General features: G+C 56.9%; 1 long non-coding RNA gene across 1 annotated transcript; it reads right to left on the reverse strand.

Moving 5' to 3' along the window:
- Window positions 1-968: 968 nt before the first annotated feature.
- LOC127025743 (uncharacterized) lies at window positions 969-13,991 on the reverse strand. Its single transcript, XR_007767695.1, has 3 exons — window positions 13,880-13,991; window positions 5,398-5,602; window positions 969-2,530 (listed from the first exon to the last, which is right to left on the reverse strand). It is a non-coding gene; the product is annotated as an uncharacterized LOC127025743 (long non-coding RNA).
- Window positions 13,992-15,191: the final 1,200 nt, after the last annotated feature.

The raw sequence follows: 15,191 nt of genomic DNA on the forward strand, positions 1-15,191 counted from the left end.
GAATTATTTAAACCATTGCTCTAGAGCAGGAAGGCTGAAAACCACGAGCCATCAGCACGGCACACGTTGCACCAGACCGTTTCCCATTTCCAGTTCATAACTATTAAGCTAAAGCTTTGTCAGCCGGCAAGACAGGCCCCACTGCTCGAGCATCTATCGCTCCGCCTGCTTTTCTGAATGGGTCATTGAGAATCGCCACAGACACGGAACCTCCGTATGTTATGATAACTTGTTTCCCCCGCCGCACCCGTGCCCGTGCGGGGCGGCCTTTCTTCCTGCGGCGTTCGCCGCCTGGCAGCGGCCCAGCCCCAGGCAGAGAACGCTTCCACTGAGGCTTGATCGATTGCCTCTCGCATTTGGCTACTCACTTGCCGGATTAACGAGACGGGGGATCCAGGATGTGGCAACACGCTCTTCCTAATGGCATCGAAGCGGCCTCTCTCCCTGTGGGCAACCGAGTCACAGCAAGGCTACAGCCCGCTGCCCGCGCATCAGCACACACGGCAGCCTGCCCTGCTTCCTCTGCACCACGCTGGGGAGCTGTGAACGGCTAGAACCACTCAGAATGTTTTCAGAAAGCACAATATGTTGAAGACGACGGGAAGAGCCAGAGCGGGCTCAGCACCCGGATGCTTTGACGCTCCTCTCCCACCCCTGCCCACATTTCCAGTTCAACCTATTTTGTGCCCTTGCTCGGATGCAAGACGTTGCCCAGGACGTCTCAAAGTCCTGCGGAGACATTGCTCACACGCCCAGTGCAGAGAGATACCTAACCTTGACCTTAATCTTTAAGCGAGTCTCAGGACAGCCTTCAGCAACAGGCTGGAGGATGCTCATCCATTTCCACGCAGGCATTTTGCCTCCCGCTTCTCAACGCGCTCTCCCGACTCCGGTTTCGGAGGCGGTGCAGGCTTTTCCCGGAGTACGGAGAAAGGCCGGAGCGCTTCCCCAGCAGCGGATCTCTCCGCCGCTCTTCGACTCCTTTCGGATGGCAGGGATTCGCTCCGCAGCGTCTGCTCCTGAAGCCGCCGAAGGTGAGTTGCTTTTCCTGGTGACCCGCTCCAGCCGTAGCCGAGCCGGGTCGCTGCGCCCGTGCTGGGTGCTGCGGCTGCTGTTCCTATATTGCCTAATGAGGGCATAGCGCATAGATAATTACCAGAAGCCCAAAGGATCCGTTTCGTTATTTTTATGCGGGCAAATGCTTTTCTCATCGGACGCCCCGGCTCGGCCGATACGCCCTCGCTGCGCTGTTCCTTAAAGCGCTACGCAAATTGGACCTTCATGTTGTTCAGAGAAACGGTGCAGGAAGAAAACGGATGCAACAGTCTGTCACAAAGTTAACGTTGGGCTCTACCTCCCAAATTGGCTCAGAGAAATTAGCAGGAAGGAAGGAAGGATCAGATGAAATAATAAACCTGCTTACCTGCTCATTAATTTAATCTTTTCTTTTTTCTTCTCCTCTTCTAGCCTTGCAGTTTCTATAACTGTAGAACAACCAGAGAACAGCAAAGTCCTAGATGAAAGGGAGACTAGGTCTGGAAGCACAAAGATTAAAGGAGAGTTTTTAGGATTAGTCTTTGATTATTTTTTTTTTTTTATCTTGGGTCTGTGGTGATTATTCCTGCTCCTCTCCGAGCAATCCTTCTGGGTGTATCCGAGGGAGCACACGCAGGCTCTCGAGCAAGTTCCGAGCGTTTTTCCAAGGACGCGACAGTAAATGTGCATTAGCAGCGGCGCGGGCGGCCAGAGCCCCGCGCGCCTCCGGGACCGATCGCCTTTTATCTGCGGCTCGGCAGGGACGCAGCCTCCTCCCCGAGCTCGGAAGCGCCTCTGACTCACACCGCTTCTCACAGCCCTATAGAAACAGGAGAGGCATGAGCCACAGAGGATATTTTCTTTAGGTTGTTTTTTTTTTTTAATTGCAGGTGAACCGGAGGGCCAGTGATCTGTTTCGGGCAGGGTTTGCTGCCGGCTGCAGGGCGAGCTCCAGCCAGAGCAGGACGTCCCAGAGAAGCATCCCACAGATGATGGCCGCCTCAGCTCCGCTTTGTGTTTTTCCAGGGGAGCGCAGCTGGCGAGGCTCACTCCCAGCTTATCTTTGCCCAGGTTGTTGTTTTTTTTTTTTCCCCAATGGTTTTGCTTTTTCAACCATTTTGCACATCCCTTTCCCTTTCGCCACCCTCGTGCTGCAGCTGGAAGCGTTCCCTTCAGGCAGGTGATTTAGTGGATGGGAGTTTGCAGGCTGTTAGGCAAGCAGGGAAGGCAAAGCAGTTTCTAAATCACTCGGGCTCAGATTTATGAAAGCGGACCCGGCCGGCGATGGCAGGAGAGCCCTAGCCCCACGAGGCAGCAGCGGCATCTCTGAACCGGGAGGGCTCCTCCAGCGCAGGGAGAAGCGGGGACGTGGGCGCAGGGCTGACCGGCATTCCAGGGACTTCTCCCAGCAGCGCTCCTTACCTGCTCCGCTGGCACGGTCTCTGGTGGGAAGGTCCAGCCCGGTGCGAGAGGAACGGATCCCGGCTCTACTCGTCTAGAGGAGGACAAGAAGAGGCTGCTTTAGATAAATTCCTGCAAGGGATGCACACCATGGCCATGCATCTATGTACGGGATTTTACTGGGAAGAGTTTTTTCCTGGGGAACTGGGCTTCTGAGTCCAGTCTGAGCACGAAAAGGAAGGCTCAGGTTTTGGAGATGAAGAACCAAAGCGAGTTGTGGGGCACAGGCGGCTGTGGCCCCAGCAGGGCATGGGGCAGGATGGGGAGGAGAGGCTCCTACCCCAGCCTGCGCAGACCAGGCGGCAGCTGGGCAAAGCCAAGCACCACCAAATTAATTAGCTTTTATTTAGCCAACATCCCTGGAGTGTTTCCAAAGCCAGCGCCAAAACAAATAAATAAAGCAGCAAACCCAAGTGAATTTCCTTGCTGAAAAAATAAACGATCTCCTTGCTAAGCAAAACAACCAAAGGACATCCCTGGGAGCCTGGAGCACCGCCTGCCCCGGCCGAGGCAGCCCGGCTCGGCTCGGCACAGCAGGACAGCCACCGCCGCCGCCTCCTCGGCCGCCTGCTCTCTCATGCAGAGGAGAGCCGTGGCGCCGGATCGATGAAGCATCGAGATGGAGAGAAGGCTGAGCCGGGCTCCGGACGTGATTTACAATCTCGCAGACAGTCTGAAGCGGTGCGGTTGGGTTTCTCCTTGTAACGGCCTCTCGGTGAGCAGGATCCAATTAGGTGACCCCCTAGGTCTCCCTATTGATTTGGGGGGGGGGGGGGGGGGGGGGGGGAAGGGGCGCTTTTCTCATTACGCCTTCGGCGGCAGCACCGGCTGGGCTGCGGCGAGAGGCCCTGGCAGAGGAGCAGCCTCCGGGGGTGCCCCGCCAGGCTCGGGGGGTCACCTGCAGCCTGGCAGGGCATCCCCCCCTCCCGGGACCAGCGCCGCTCTCCTACCTGGGGCAGGCGGGTGCCGGATGGGGACCATCCTCCGCCACGAGTCTGGGAGTAAAAAGCTTCATTTCTCAAGCAATTCTACCTCCTTGCTCGTTAAACAAGGGAGGGGGAAGAGCCCGAGAAGACAGAGTTCTTCAATTAATCAGCTCAGTTTTCTACCTAATGCCCTTTATGTTTTACATAATAATATAAAGCTCAATTCAGAGACAACAGCCTCCTACATTAAAGATCCCTCTCTCCCATTCTGAACTTTTGAGCCCTTCTTCTCGCAATTAATGCGGAAAGATCCAAATAAAGTTAGAGAGAGCAGCTGGCAGATATCCTCTTGAGCAAGGAAGCCAGGGCCGGCTCTGCTCGGCGGGCAGAATCACAACGGCGGCTTTGCTTGCTGTTCCCTGCCTGCAGGGACCCGTTCCGCTTTTGTTCGGCCACGTGTGCGTGCGTATAAAGGCGAAATTGCTGGAGCAGCCACGGTGACCGGGGGCTGCGGTGCTCTTTATCCCACCGAGCTGGCATCACTGCCTAGGAGGCAGAAGTTTAATTTGATTCTACAATCTCAAAGCCCGTGCCTGGAAAGCTTTGCATCGTGCACCGCACAAATACCCCAGGACCGGCTCCCTGACCCGGCCTGTTAACGCTTTGGAAGCTTATTGCAGGCTAATGCCTGAGGGCATAGGATCAAGGGCGCCGACCCCAGCGCTTCGTTAATTAATGCAGTCACAAAGCTCAGCCGCGAAGTTCGACGTTTGGCTTTGGAGGAGCACGTGCGTGACTCGTGGTTCCTGCTGAGGGCTGAGAAAGCGAAGGCAGCAGCGGACACAGCTGCCCCGCACCCAGCGCACAGCAGCCCGGCAGCAAGAGCTTCACCATCTCTCCAGCAGAGATGAAGACTCCCGCTCCTTCTCCTTCGTCCTCCTCACATGTCATCCTTTTGGAGAGCCCGGCCAGCCCCGGCGGCTGGGGACCGCGGCTTTGGTGAGCTCCCGAGCCCCCTCCGCCCCGTGCCAGGAGCTCTCCCGCCACGTTCCTGCAGGCTGAGCTCTCCCATTGCTATTCTTGGATCTCTGCAAAATGCTAATTGCCGTGCCTGACCTGCCCAGGAGAACAAGGGAAAGCCTCCCCTAATTAGCACTGCAGTCCGTGGGCGAGAGAAACCAAATGTTGACTGTAGAGCGGCTGCACTTACTGTAAATTCCAACATATGCTGTGGAAAACCGCCGCCTAAACAAGGCTTCAGAAGCACGGGGTGTTTAAATAATAATGAATACCCACTGCTGGTTATTACAGAACAGAAGCGTAATAAAAGGCAAAGCTGCGGCTGCGTTTCCTCCTCCCTGCCAGGACACCTTGCAAAGGGCCGGCAGCGGAGGAGCAGGAGGAGCGGGAATGCCAGGGACACAGACCTGCGGCGGCGGCGGGCAATTCCAGGCGCGTGCACGATACTGACGGGCGTCAGCAGCGAGGCCTGCCAGCCTCCCTGCAGGGCTGGGCAGCCGGGCCCCCCGTGCCGCTTCCCGTCCCCCGTGCAGGGACGAGGCGGCGGCGGCAGGGAAAGCCGACGCGGCTGCGGCGTCCCTCGAGGGGACCCTGCGGGGCGGCTGCGGCGAGGAGATGTTCTCCAGCACTTCTGGGTTTCCGCTGGTCACTTGCGGTAGTCCAAAGCATATAAAATATTTATTTGCTCCTAATTAGGAGTAACTACCACTTAACCTAGAGGAGGGATGTGCCCGGCGTGCCCGGCAGCTCCGTACATTTACTGCTGAAAAGCCTTCGCGGCAGCTAATTAAAAGAGAAGGGCTCCTGGCTGCCTGGCCTCTTGCAGACCGGCAGGGAAATGGCCAAGCGTGTTGGTTTTAGCGAGGAGGACCTTGTGTAACCGAGCCGCCGACGCTCGCATCCGAGGTCCGCAGGTTCCAAAGGCCCCCCGAAAGCAAAGCCGGCCTCGCCTCACCTGTAATTTCAGTGTGATTATTCCCGCGCCTCCTCAGCGATTCAGCTGCGGCTCAAGATGTCCTTCCCTCGCTCATTTTCTCCCTCCGAGGAGACGTTCCCGCCGGGAGCGGGCTCAGTGCCGCTCCTTGCTCTCTCCTGGCCGCCGGCCGCACGTTCAGGTGTGCTGCGGCAGCTGCCCCTTCCCTCTGCTGCTCCCCGGCGAGCTGGAAGGATGAAACCAAATCCTTAGTCAGATGCCCAATTAACATTTCTTGAATCAGAATTATTTAAGGAAAAAAACCACCACAGGCTTATTTACACAGTTATTGCTTGCCAGCTCAGAAATCCTTCAGAGTAAAAAAAAATCTTTCAGTAGGTCAGGTCTGGCTTTGCTATTCCTGCTCCGAGCTGCTCATCTCCTGCAAAAAAAACCTCAAGATGCGACGGAGTCGGTTCTCCCAGCCCCACCTTTCCGGCACTTGGCTTTCCCCACGGGGCTTCGCGCTTCCCTGGGCTCTGGATGCCGGACAGGACCGAGCATCCCACACCCAGACTATCCGGACCCTTTCCTGCAGCTGTTGTACAAACAGACTTATCCCGACAGCGTCCTTTGGGAAAGGGACGTTGCCCATCGTTCCCGCTGCACGCCTCGGGAATCGCCGCGCCCAGCAATTAACTTCTCCCCGCGCAAAGGGAAGCGAGCTGCGCAAAGCCCTGGGACGGGGCCCTGCTTTGCTGGGGACGGACAGAGGGATGCTTGGCACCGGACTGACTGCAGGACCCCCCCCGCCCCGTAGCGACCCGTGAGCGCAGAAGGAAAGCAAACCGCTGCAGTGCCTCCTCTGCTTCCGTCTGCGCATCTTTCCGAGGGTCTCCAACACTAAAACCAGCTTCACAGGCTTTCTGCCCGGCTCCCCGGGGAAAATCCTGACCTCCCGTTCAATCCGCAGCCTCCGACGTAGCCTGAATGAGCAAGCGCGCCTTGAAAGGCGCCCTGCGGGTCAGCAGCCCTGGGCCTTTTGGAGCCGAGTGAATTCCGCGGTTGGGGGTTCACCTGAAAACTCGAACTGGGAGGGAAATAAGTCTCTTGTCTGCCAAGAACTTGAAAGACTGAAAGTAATAAAGGCCATCTGAAACTGAACCCAAAATTCAAGATCCAGAAAAATGGCAGGGAATGAGGAAGCGAAACAAGGGAGCCCGCAAACATCCCCAAACCCCAGATCATACCCACTGAAGTATTTTGTCTCCACAATTTAAAAAAACGGTTCGTAGCTGCTTTCCAAGTCTTTTGCTTCCTTGCAATAAATTAGCTTCCTTTCCAGAAATATGTATTATTTAGACATTGTTTTGAACACTGAAAAACACAATTTTTAGCCCATCGTATATAACTCCTCAGATTTTTGGACACATGTCACTTAGCTCGATCCCCTTCTAAGAAATCATTTCAGTTGGGATGGCCCAGCATTAGCTCAAAAGGAAGAGGTAACTGAAGGATGCTTAAATAGCTCTTCTTCAAAGGCTATCGCTCTGTCCCGCACAGATCGACCGGGGATCATTTGTCCCCTCCGTGCCAAGCCTTGCCCAAGCCCCAGCTCCAAAGGGACGGGAGCGATCTCCCGCACTGCTCCCTTTTCTATCCCCTAATTTCTCGAGGAGAACGGCATCGGGCGCCTAACTGAGTTTCAAGGACATAAGCATGTTTGGGCAGAGCCGTGCAAAAAAAATACTCATTTAGACTGGCAGGCGTGCAGAGCGGCTCGGGGAAAATGCTATTTTCTCACTGCGGCAACGAGGTTAGAGCAGCCTGCAGAGAGCCGGGCTCCGCACCGCCACCAAACCGGCTCCCCGGCACGTGGGAGGGAGCCTGCCACGCCGCTGCCCGCGTTTTGGCCCTGCACGACCGCGTCCAGCCCTCCCTTCCGCTCCCCTCCGAAGGCAGCGGGCGATGCCGGCAGAGGACACAGCATCCGCATCGGTCCCCTCGCCCGCGGCACGGGCCGCGCGGCCAGTGGATGCTCCTGCTGCCATTTGGCTGCGGAGCATCACGTCCACCTCGGGCCCGGGTCCTGGAGGACGCGGGCAGCCCCAGCGCCGCTCCTTCGGGACGAACCCTCGCTCCAGGACAGGCTGCTGCTGACAGACAGAAGGTTTTCAGACCTGGCTGGACCCAACAAACAGCTGTTCTTCCCCACTGCCGGCCATCCATCACAGCCGACAGCCTTGCCCCCGCGGTCAGGAGTGTGCTTTTCACCTTAATTTCTTAGAAGGGCTTTTTCACCCGCTCGGAAATCCATAAATACCGCTTTGCAAGCCCAGGTAGGGCTAATGATGGATGGCTGCTTCACAGATATGCCAGAGGCTTTGACCTAATTGTCACCGAAATACTTCCTGATTAACTAATAGATAAAACCCAATTAAAACTTCTGCTCATCCCAAAGTCCCCACTGACTCCTTTTTCTCCCCTTCTCAAACTCTGTTTTAAATTCGATCCAGGCTAGCCGGAGCCGCCCTGGACAGCGAGGATGCTCTGGCCACCTCTGCCCCGTGCACCCACGGGGGCTTCTCGTGGCCTTCAAGGCAAGGGGGAGCTGGGAAGAGGCTCCGGGGAGGTCCCGGTGCACCCAAAGAGGGTTTCGCGCCCAGTTCACAGGTTTAAGAGCCCTCTGGAGAGATGCTTTCAATTAAAGGGTGCTAACAGCAGGGAGGGCACGCTTTATTTCCCCTATTTCTTCTATTTTCTTCCTCCGCTGAATAGAACCGCTGCACAGAAAAGCTTCTTTAGCACATTTGCTTTGATGTGCAATAAGTTAATTACTGTAATAGGTTCATTCTTCTCCCCCAGTACTGAATCATGTAGAACATCCATAGAAATTGTCACAGAGTTCCTCATTTTGACTCGATTTATTCTTTGGGCAGCCCTAGCAAGAGTATTTCTGCAGAAGGCTTTTTTCTGAATCCCATTTCAGAGGTGTACCCGTTATTATTTGTTCTCCCAATAGTCACCTCAGTCCACCTTCCGGAGGGAGCTCGCTCGCTGATGCCCCAGCCTTGCAACCGCTCGGCTGGGGGAGCAATCCCCAGGGAGCGCAAGGCTCCGTAACCCACCTTGCTCCTCTTCCAGCAGCCGAGTAAACCAGCGCGAGGGAAACCCAACACCTCCTCTCACATTTTCAGCGTAAGCCCCCTCTGCCCGGGACAGCAGGCGAGCGAGAGGCCTAAGGACAATCCAGAAAACGTCGCCTTGGAGCGGCGTTCTTGCTGCGTTCTCCGAGGGCTTCGGCTTGGGCTCTGCGGCCGCCTTCCCGACGGGCTCGCAGCAGCTCCTGCCTGGCGACGGGCTCCTCGCCGAGCTGCACAGCGAGCGAGATGGAGGAAAGCCTACAGCCCTTTCCACCTCGTCCTCCGGTGTCTCCCAGACAGGCGCTGGACTTGGTTTTTTCGTCTTAAACGTTAGCGCGAGGAGGGCTTGGGAAGTCCCAGGCATTTCACAAGGCGACACGAATGCACGGGGAAACTCAGTACCTGGGTTTCACTTCCATTTTTCCCTGGTTCTTCCCCTCCCCTGCTTTTCGTAAAATAATCTCTGGGTAATGCATTCAGTCCCGCTGGGCTGCTTTATATCACTCGCGGTGTTTGCCAGTTGACTCTCTCCCGCTGAGATCAAGTCTCTTATCGGGGATTAAGCCTGTAGTTCAGGAGCGCAGCTATGAAGTGTGCCGTCGGAGCCGGCAGCGGAGAGCGAGCCCGCAGAAGTCACCGCGCCCCGGGACCGACAGCAGCCCAGCAGAAGCAGAGCTGCGCCGGCACCGGGAATATCGCGGCTGAGCTCCACATGACACGAATGTGTGACGGTGGGTCTCTAACTCAGGAGAAAAGCTCTGTTAGGAGTACTCCGACCCAGAGGAATTATCCTGGGGATACAGGTGGGAGTCTGGCTTTCAGGCTGGAAGACATTTGCTCCGTGTTTAACATCGGGAAAGTCTCCCGGTGACTGCCCCCGATTTCGAGCCGTGCCTGCGTGCGGAGCCGGGGAAACAACCAGCAGCAGCCCGCAGCCACGGAAGGAGAGGTGAGCAGGGCTGTCACCGGCAGCCTCGGAGTCCGGAGCGTTCATTCCCAGGGGAGATACGGTCACGCTGGGGCTCGCTCAGCCTCCTGCCGAGGTTTCCGAGGCAAAGGCCGGTCGGCGCTTGCTGCGATGGCAGCCGTTGTAACACAACCCCTCCTTAGAAGCCTCCATTACTTTAGCTTTGGCATGGTCCCAAGCAGTTATTTAAAAAAAAAAAAACAAAACTCACACACAAGGAGAAAGAGACTGAAAACATCAAGATGAGTCAGTCAGTGCTGTGGAGGAGGCGAGGAAGAGCTTTCCGCAGGAGGATGTTTGCACCCAAATGCTAGGTCCGGTTCAGCAGCTGCAGCGGAGCTGCATCCCCGCACCCAGACAGCTCCCAGCTCACCGCTGCAGCACCCACCGACCCTCCAACCCAACCCCGGGGTCCTCCCAACACCACTCCTAAACGGGGAGCCCTCCAGCACATTTCTGAAGGCAGGACACTAAGCGACCGTATTTTTTTTTTTCCAATTTCCTGCTCCTGGTCCAGCTCCGCAGGCAGGATCGGCTTGAACGGGCTCATCACACCTATCGTAACCTCCGCGGAGCTGCGCCGATGGCAGTGGGAAATTGGAAGGAAAACGCCGGTGCGGAGAAGGTCTGCAGCTCGCGGGCGGTAACCGCGCATCAGCTCCGACGACCTTCCCGCGAGCGCGGCAGGGATGCGGGAGGCTCAAGCCTTGCCCTTGCGCCGCTCTCGGCGTGAAATGAGCTGCCGGCTCCCCAGCAGGCCCCCTCGCCGCCGAGGAGCCGGCTTACCCCGGCAGCACCGCGCCACTGCCCGAGCCCGGCTCGGCAGACGGGGCCATCAAGGCTGTCTGCTGCTTTACACAGGCTATCATGCGCTGTGTCGCAGCGGGGGACTGTAAATGACTTTATAGTTATTGTTCCTCAAATTGGACACCCCCTTGGAGCTTAGATAATATGAGATGAAACAGCCTGCGGGAGGTTGCAGTCAAGTGGAACAGTGATGGAGGCTTTTTTCCCCCCTTCCCGAGAAGAAACGCTCCACCTATTTACTTCTCCTCCACACCTCCTCTTCCTCCTCCTCCTCATCACCATGTTGAGCAGAGCCACACCTGGCAGTGGCAAGGTATAATTGCCGAGCAACCCGAGCTGCCCGAACCCAGTGCGGATGAATGAATTTTGCACGCTGGGATTTGGAAATACGGCTTTGACAGCGAGCCCCGAAGAGGAATGGAAGGGGGGAGAGAGAGAGGACACTGCGGTTCCTCACTCCATTTCCCTCTGAAGCGGGGTTCGCAAGGAAACGTTACTGCTGGCAAAGCAGAAGTACCATCTCGTGCCCTTTGGCTCAGCAGAGCCGGTGTAACCGCACGAGCGCTGAAGCGGAGAGGCAGAGATGCTGCGGGAGGGAGTGGGAGCGGAAAGGAGGCTTTGAGGTGAGAGAGCACAGGGAAGAAACAGAAATAACGAGGGATTCGGGGAAGGAGGATGTCAGGGCTTACAGCTGCGCGAAGGGAAGGCAGCTTGTTACGGAGGAAGGGGGAAGCGGAGGCCTGGAAAAGAAAGGAAAGAGCACCCGAGAGCGAAGAAGTTCACGCAGCGGCCCGCGTGCCTCTGGCGGGGAGGGAGCGGGCTGGCACAGAAGAAGGAAGGGACCTGGATGGCGGTGCTCAGCCTGGAAAAGAGCGATCCCGAGTCGAGGAGCACAGCTGGGGACGGGCAGGAGCGGGGGAAGCAGCGTGATGGGAGGCACTAGGAATCCGCAAGGATCCCAAGCCTCCAGGCACGTGCCCTAAAAATCACGGGGTGGAAGAAGAAATGAAAACCAAAACCACCGTTCCGACGGTGCCATTTCATACGTTTGCCGAAAGGCTGGGAGGCGAGGCCGGGCGTTTGAGGCTGGCAGGGGAGAGAGTCTCTGGGGAGCACGTGGGACTTCCCTGAACGCTGTTCACAGGCACATGCGCACAAGCACGTATCTCGCCTTTCTTTTAGGGCATACAGATTGGGGGTTTTGGGGTTTTTTTTTTGGTATTTTAGAGGCGCTATGAGTAACAGTAACAGCTACGAGCTGCCTGCAGGTGCCTGCGCACCAGCGTGCCCCCCAGGCAGAGGGAACGGCTTGCTTTCCGTGCCGGCCGCCGCAGCCCTTCGGAGGGAGCGGGGCGACGACGAAGCCAGGAGCCTCGCGGGAAGCCGAGCCGAGGGAAAGCTCCCGACCGCCGGCGCGCGCAGTCGTTCTGTTTGCCTTTTTTCCACAGCAGATCTGATGATTTAAATTAGGTCTCGATTCTTGTTTAAATTATAGTTTACTGTTCTGCGCCCCGCTCAGAAGTGAATTACCTTAAGCAGCAGTATTAATAACACGGTTATAATTAAGCTTCATTACTGTAGGCAGTTTGCTGAAACAAATTGCTTCTTCATTATTATTATGGCACCTTTGGTAAAAAGACATTTCCCCAGAATGCGACCTTGATGCTTTATATAGCAAAAGCTGGGAGATGATAGAGATGTAAGGATGAATTAGCATCTTTTACCTTCTATATCAAGCTCATTAAAAGGAAAGCAACTCAAGTCAAAACCAAGCAGCCTTGATGGAAATTTTAATCTGAGCGAAATGGATAATGAATAGGTTTGAACTTTTCCTGACATTTTTATGGCGGGGCTTTATTTATATTATGCTTCTGCTAACACAGAAATAAATAAAGCAGGGGTGGGGTCAAGGATGGAGATCGGCTGCTGACCCCGGGGCAGCCGCAGAGCCTGCCGGCCGAGCCGTGGCACGGGCAGGGCTGGGGGGGGCGGGGGGGGGGGCGGCAGGCACCGAGCTGCTCCCCCTGCCACCAGCGTCGCATCCCTGCACGGAGCGAGGCGGAAGCCCGCTTTAAAGCCCGCTGTGTCTTAGAACAGCGAAGCTCCCGGGTTATCCCTTCTGGCCCCGTATGCTTCGGCTGAAGTCCCCGAAGCGCTCGATCCGCTCCCCGTAGCGGCTGTTTGCCGAGGCGCCCCGGGGTTCCTGGGGGAGGCTGCTCCCTCCAGCCGCCGACATCACCCTCCGTTTAATTTCTTCTTCCATTTAGCAGGACCGTAACGGTGCTGGATGCAACTGCATCCCCTTCAGCAGAAGATCCCGGCGCTTACTAACGAAGCCGCCTAATGCCCGCAGGAAGCGGTGCCATCGATACCTAGCAGCTGCCAGCTACCGCAGCACGGAGCTGGGGCGGTGCGGGTTTTTCAGGAGCTCTCCCTGTCCGTCCGTGTCCAACCTCAACCACAGACCACGAGCTTCTCAGAAGCGTTCGGTTCCAAAGCTTCATCCAATGCCTAAGCTCCCCCAAACTCACGGGGTCTAAGGGTGCTCAGCACCCTTAAAAACAGACTCCAGGCTCTGCTCTTGTCTGGCTGCACCACCCCAAACGGAGGTCCTGCAGCAATAGGCAGGAACGAATCCCGCTCTCCCTCCACCACAGCATTTTTGATTGCCGTGACAGAAAAACTCTCCCACCAAGGCTTCTTGCAGGCGCTGCCAGTTCTGAAAAAGCTTCCTCACCCCTACTGACCACCTACGAGAGAAGGGCACGATTCACCCGAGAGCAAACAGCCCTTGGGAAGAGAAGGGCTTGTTCTGCAGTGGGTGCAGAGCTCCCGGCGCCCTGCGGCACCCAGGGGCCTCCAGCCAAAACTCACACCCGGGTAGCCCCGAGATAACTGCTGCAGCAGACCTCACACCTCGCTTGCCCTGCAGCTATTAAAACTGAGAGAGACATTAATTTCTGCATTGTAAGTGCTCAACAACTGAAACAGGACATTATGGAGGGGATGCAAATAGATATTTAGAGCCGAGAAAGATAAAGGCAAAGCAGTTTCGGAAAAGATGAGATTAAGAGCGTACAGAGAGAGAGGAAACAACCTGTTTAAGTACTGCATCAGAGGGATCATTATGGGTTGGAGAAGGGGGCACCCCCTGAGCGGAAACACTTGCAAAGCGCATTCAGAGCTGGGCGATTTGCTCAGCTCAGCAAAACCAACAGAGCCGAGAGGAAACGAGCTGAACTGAAAGGAATAACCTTTCTCTTTCTCCCTGCACCCAAAAGGGGGCCCCAGCCCCAGCCCCTTCCCTGGCCGAGGGCACCTCCGGCAGGTCGCGTTACTGGGCGAGCCTAGAAGAAAGCCTCACAGACGGACAGACAGACTCCCTCCCTGGAGCATTGCTAACCGCAGCCACTCTCCTCAGCCAGCCCTCGGAGGGAGAAACCGCCTGGACACGCGGATGCTCGGGGATGGGCACGAGCGGCTACGCGTTCTCCCTTGCAGGGGGCTTGAGCGTTTCCACCAACGACAGAAGCAGCACCAGGAGAACAAGTTGCGGCGTCTCTTGCGTGCACCACCAGGCTCAAAAGAGAGAAAACACTGCACATACCTCATAGCAGCCTCCTGCTTTCCAAACAGGCCTTGAGAGCACCCCCAGCCTCATCGCCGCTGGCGAGGGCTGAGAGGAGCAGGGGGGGCAGCAGGGGAGGGTGCCCCCCACCCCGTGCTCTCTGCCTCTGGGACCCGGGTGAGCCCTGCAAGAAGGTGCTCCTGCTCCTCTCAGCTTGCGTGCCTCCTGCTGAAAGCAGGCTGCTCCTGGCAGCACCATCTTAAAGGCTCCCCTGTAACGCGTGGCAGCTGCCCCCCCCCACCAGGTGCTCTGCTTTCATCCCTAAATAACCAGGGCACCCACTCTTCGCCCAGCACCCACCAGCACCCCTAGGGTGATGCCTGTGAACTATTGGCTCTTCTACCCTGTGCACCGCAGCTCTTGCATTCTGCATGCAAACAGGCTACTGCACTGACAAGAAAAGCTCCCTCATCCCCAAAATCAGCCGCTGCCTCGGAAAACCTTCCCACCCCAGCACCCTTCCTCCAGCTGCCCTCACAGCACCGCCTGACCGGCGGCACACAGCTCCGTCAGCTTTGGCTTCTGCCTCGGTCGTGGCAGCAGCTCTGGGGCCACGCGGGGCAACGCGCCGCGTCCAACCCGGCAAAGCCGAGAGCCCAACTTTATCGACCCTTCAAAGCCTCGGCGTTTGCTTCCACGCCGCTCCTAGCAGCCCTCCGTGAATGACTGTTAGCATGCAATTAAACTACCTTCTCGAAAGGTTACTGATAAAAATATTTCTCCCCATTGTTAAACGGGGCATTTACTGGGTCTCGCCGTGACCTTTAGCAGGACAGGATTTAACGCTGTCTCTGCTGAGGCTCTGAGCTCGCTCACACCGCGCACCCAGTCGTGGAGGGGTGCACCGGGGCTCGGGGCCCTCCTCCCAGGGCCGAAGCGAAGGCAGCGTCACCCCCGGAGGGGAGCCGGCCCCCCCCGGCCCCCCGGGTTCAGCGCCGCACTGTAAGCGCTTCGACGTACGTTAAGCTTCCCCTTCAAACGCGTGGAGCTGCTCGTTGAACGCAGCCCGAACGCAGGTAGGATTCCCTCCTGGCCCTGCGCCGGGGCAGCTCTCGTACCGGCGTGCCCGGTCCTGGAGCCGTAGCGGTGTGGGATCCACCGGCGTGGGTCCCAAGCGCTCCTTAAAACAGGAATTTTCGTCTCCGTGATTTCCGGGGACGTTCAGCCCCGCGAGCTGACAATTCGCTGTTGCCGAAGAACTTCCCTTCCTAAATTTGCATTCGAAATCTCTCCCCCTCTCCGCACATGCGTGCCTCTGCATGTGTATGTACACACACTCATTAAACAAATG

Source organism: Gymnogyps californianus, chromosome 25, assembly GCF_018139145.2.
Source record: "Gymnogyps californianus isolate 813 chromosome 25, ASM1813914v2, whole genome shotgun sequence".
Lineage (NCBI taxonomy): Eukaryota > Metazoa > Chordata > Aves > Accipitriformes > Cathartidae > Gymnogyps > Gymnogyps californianus.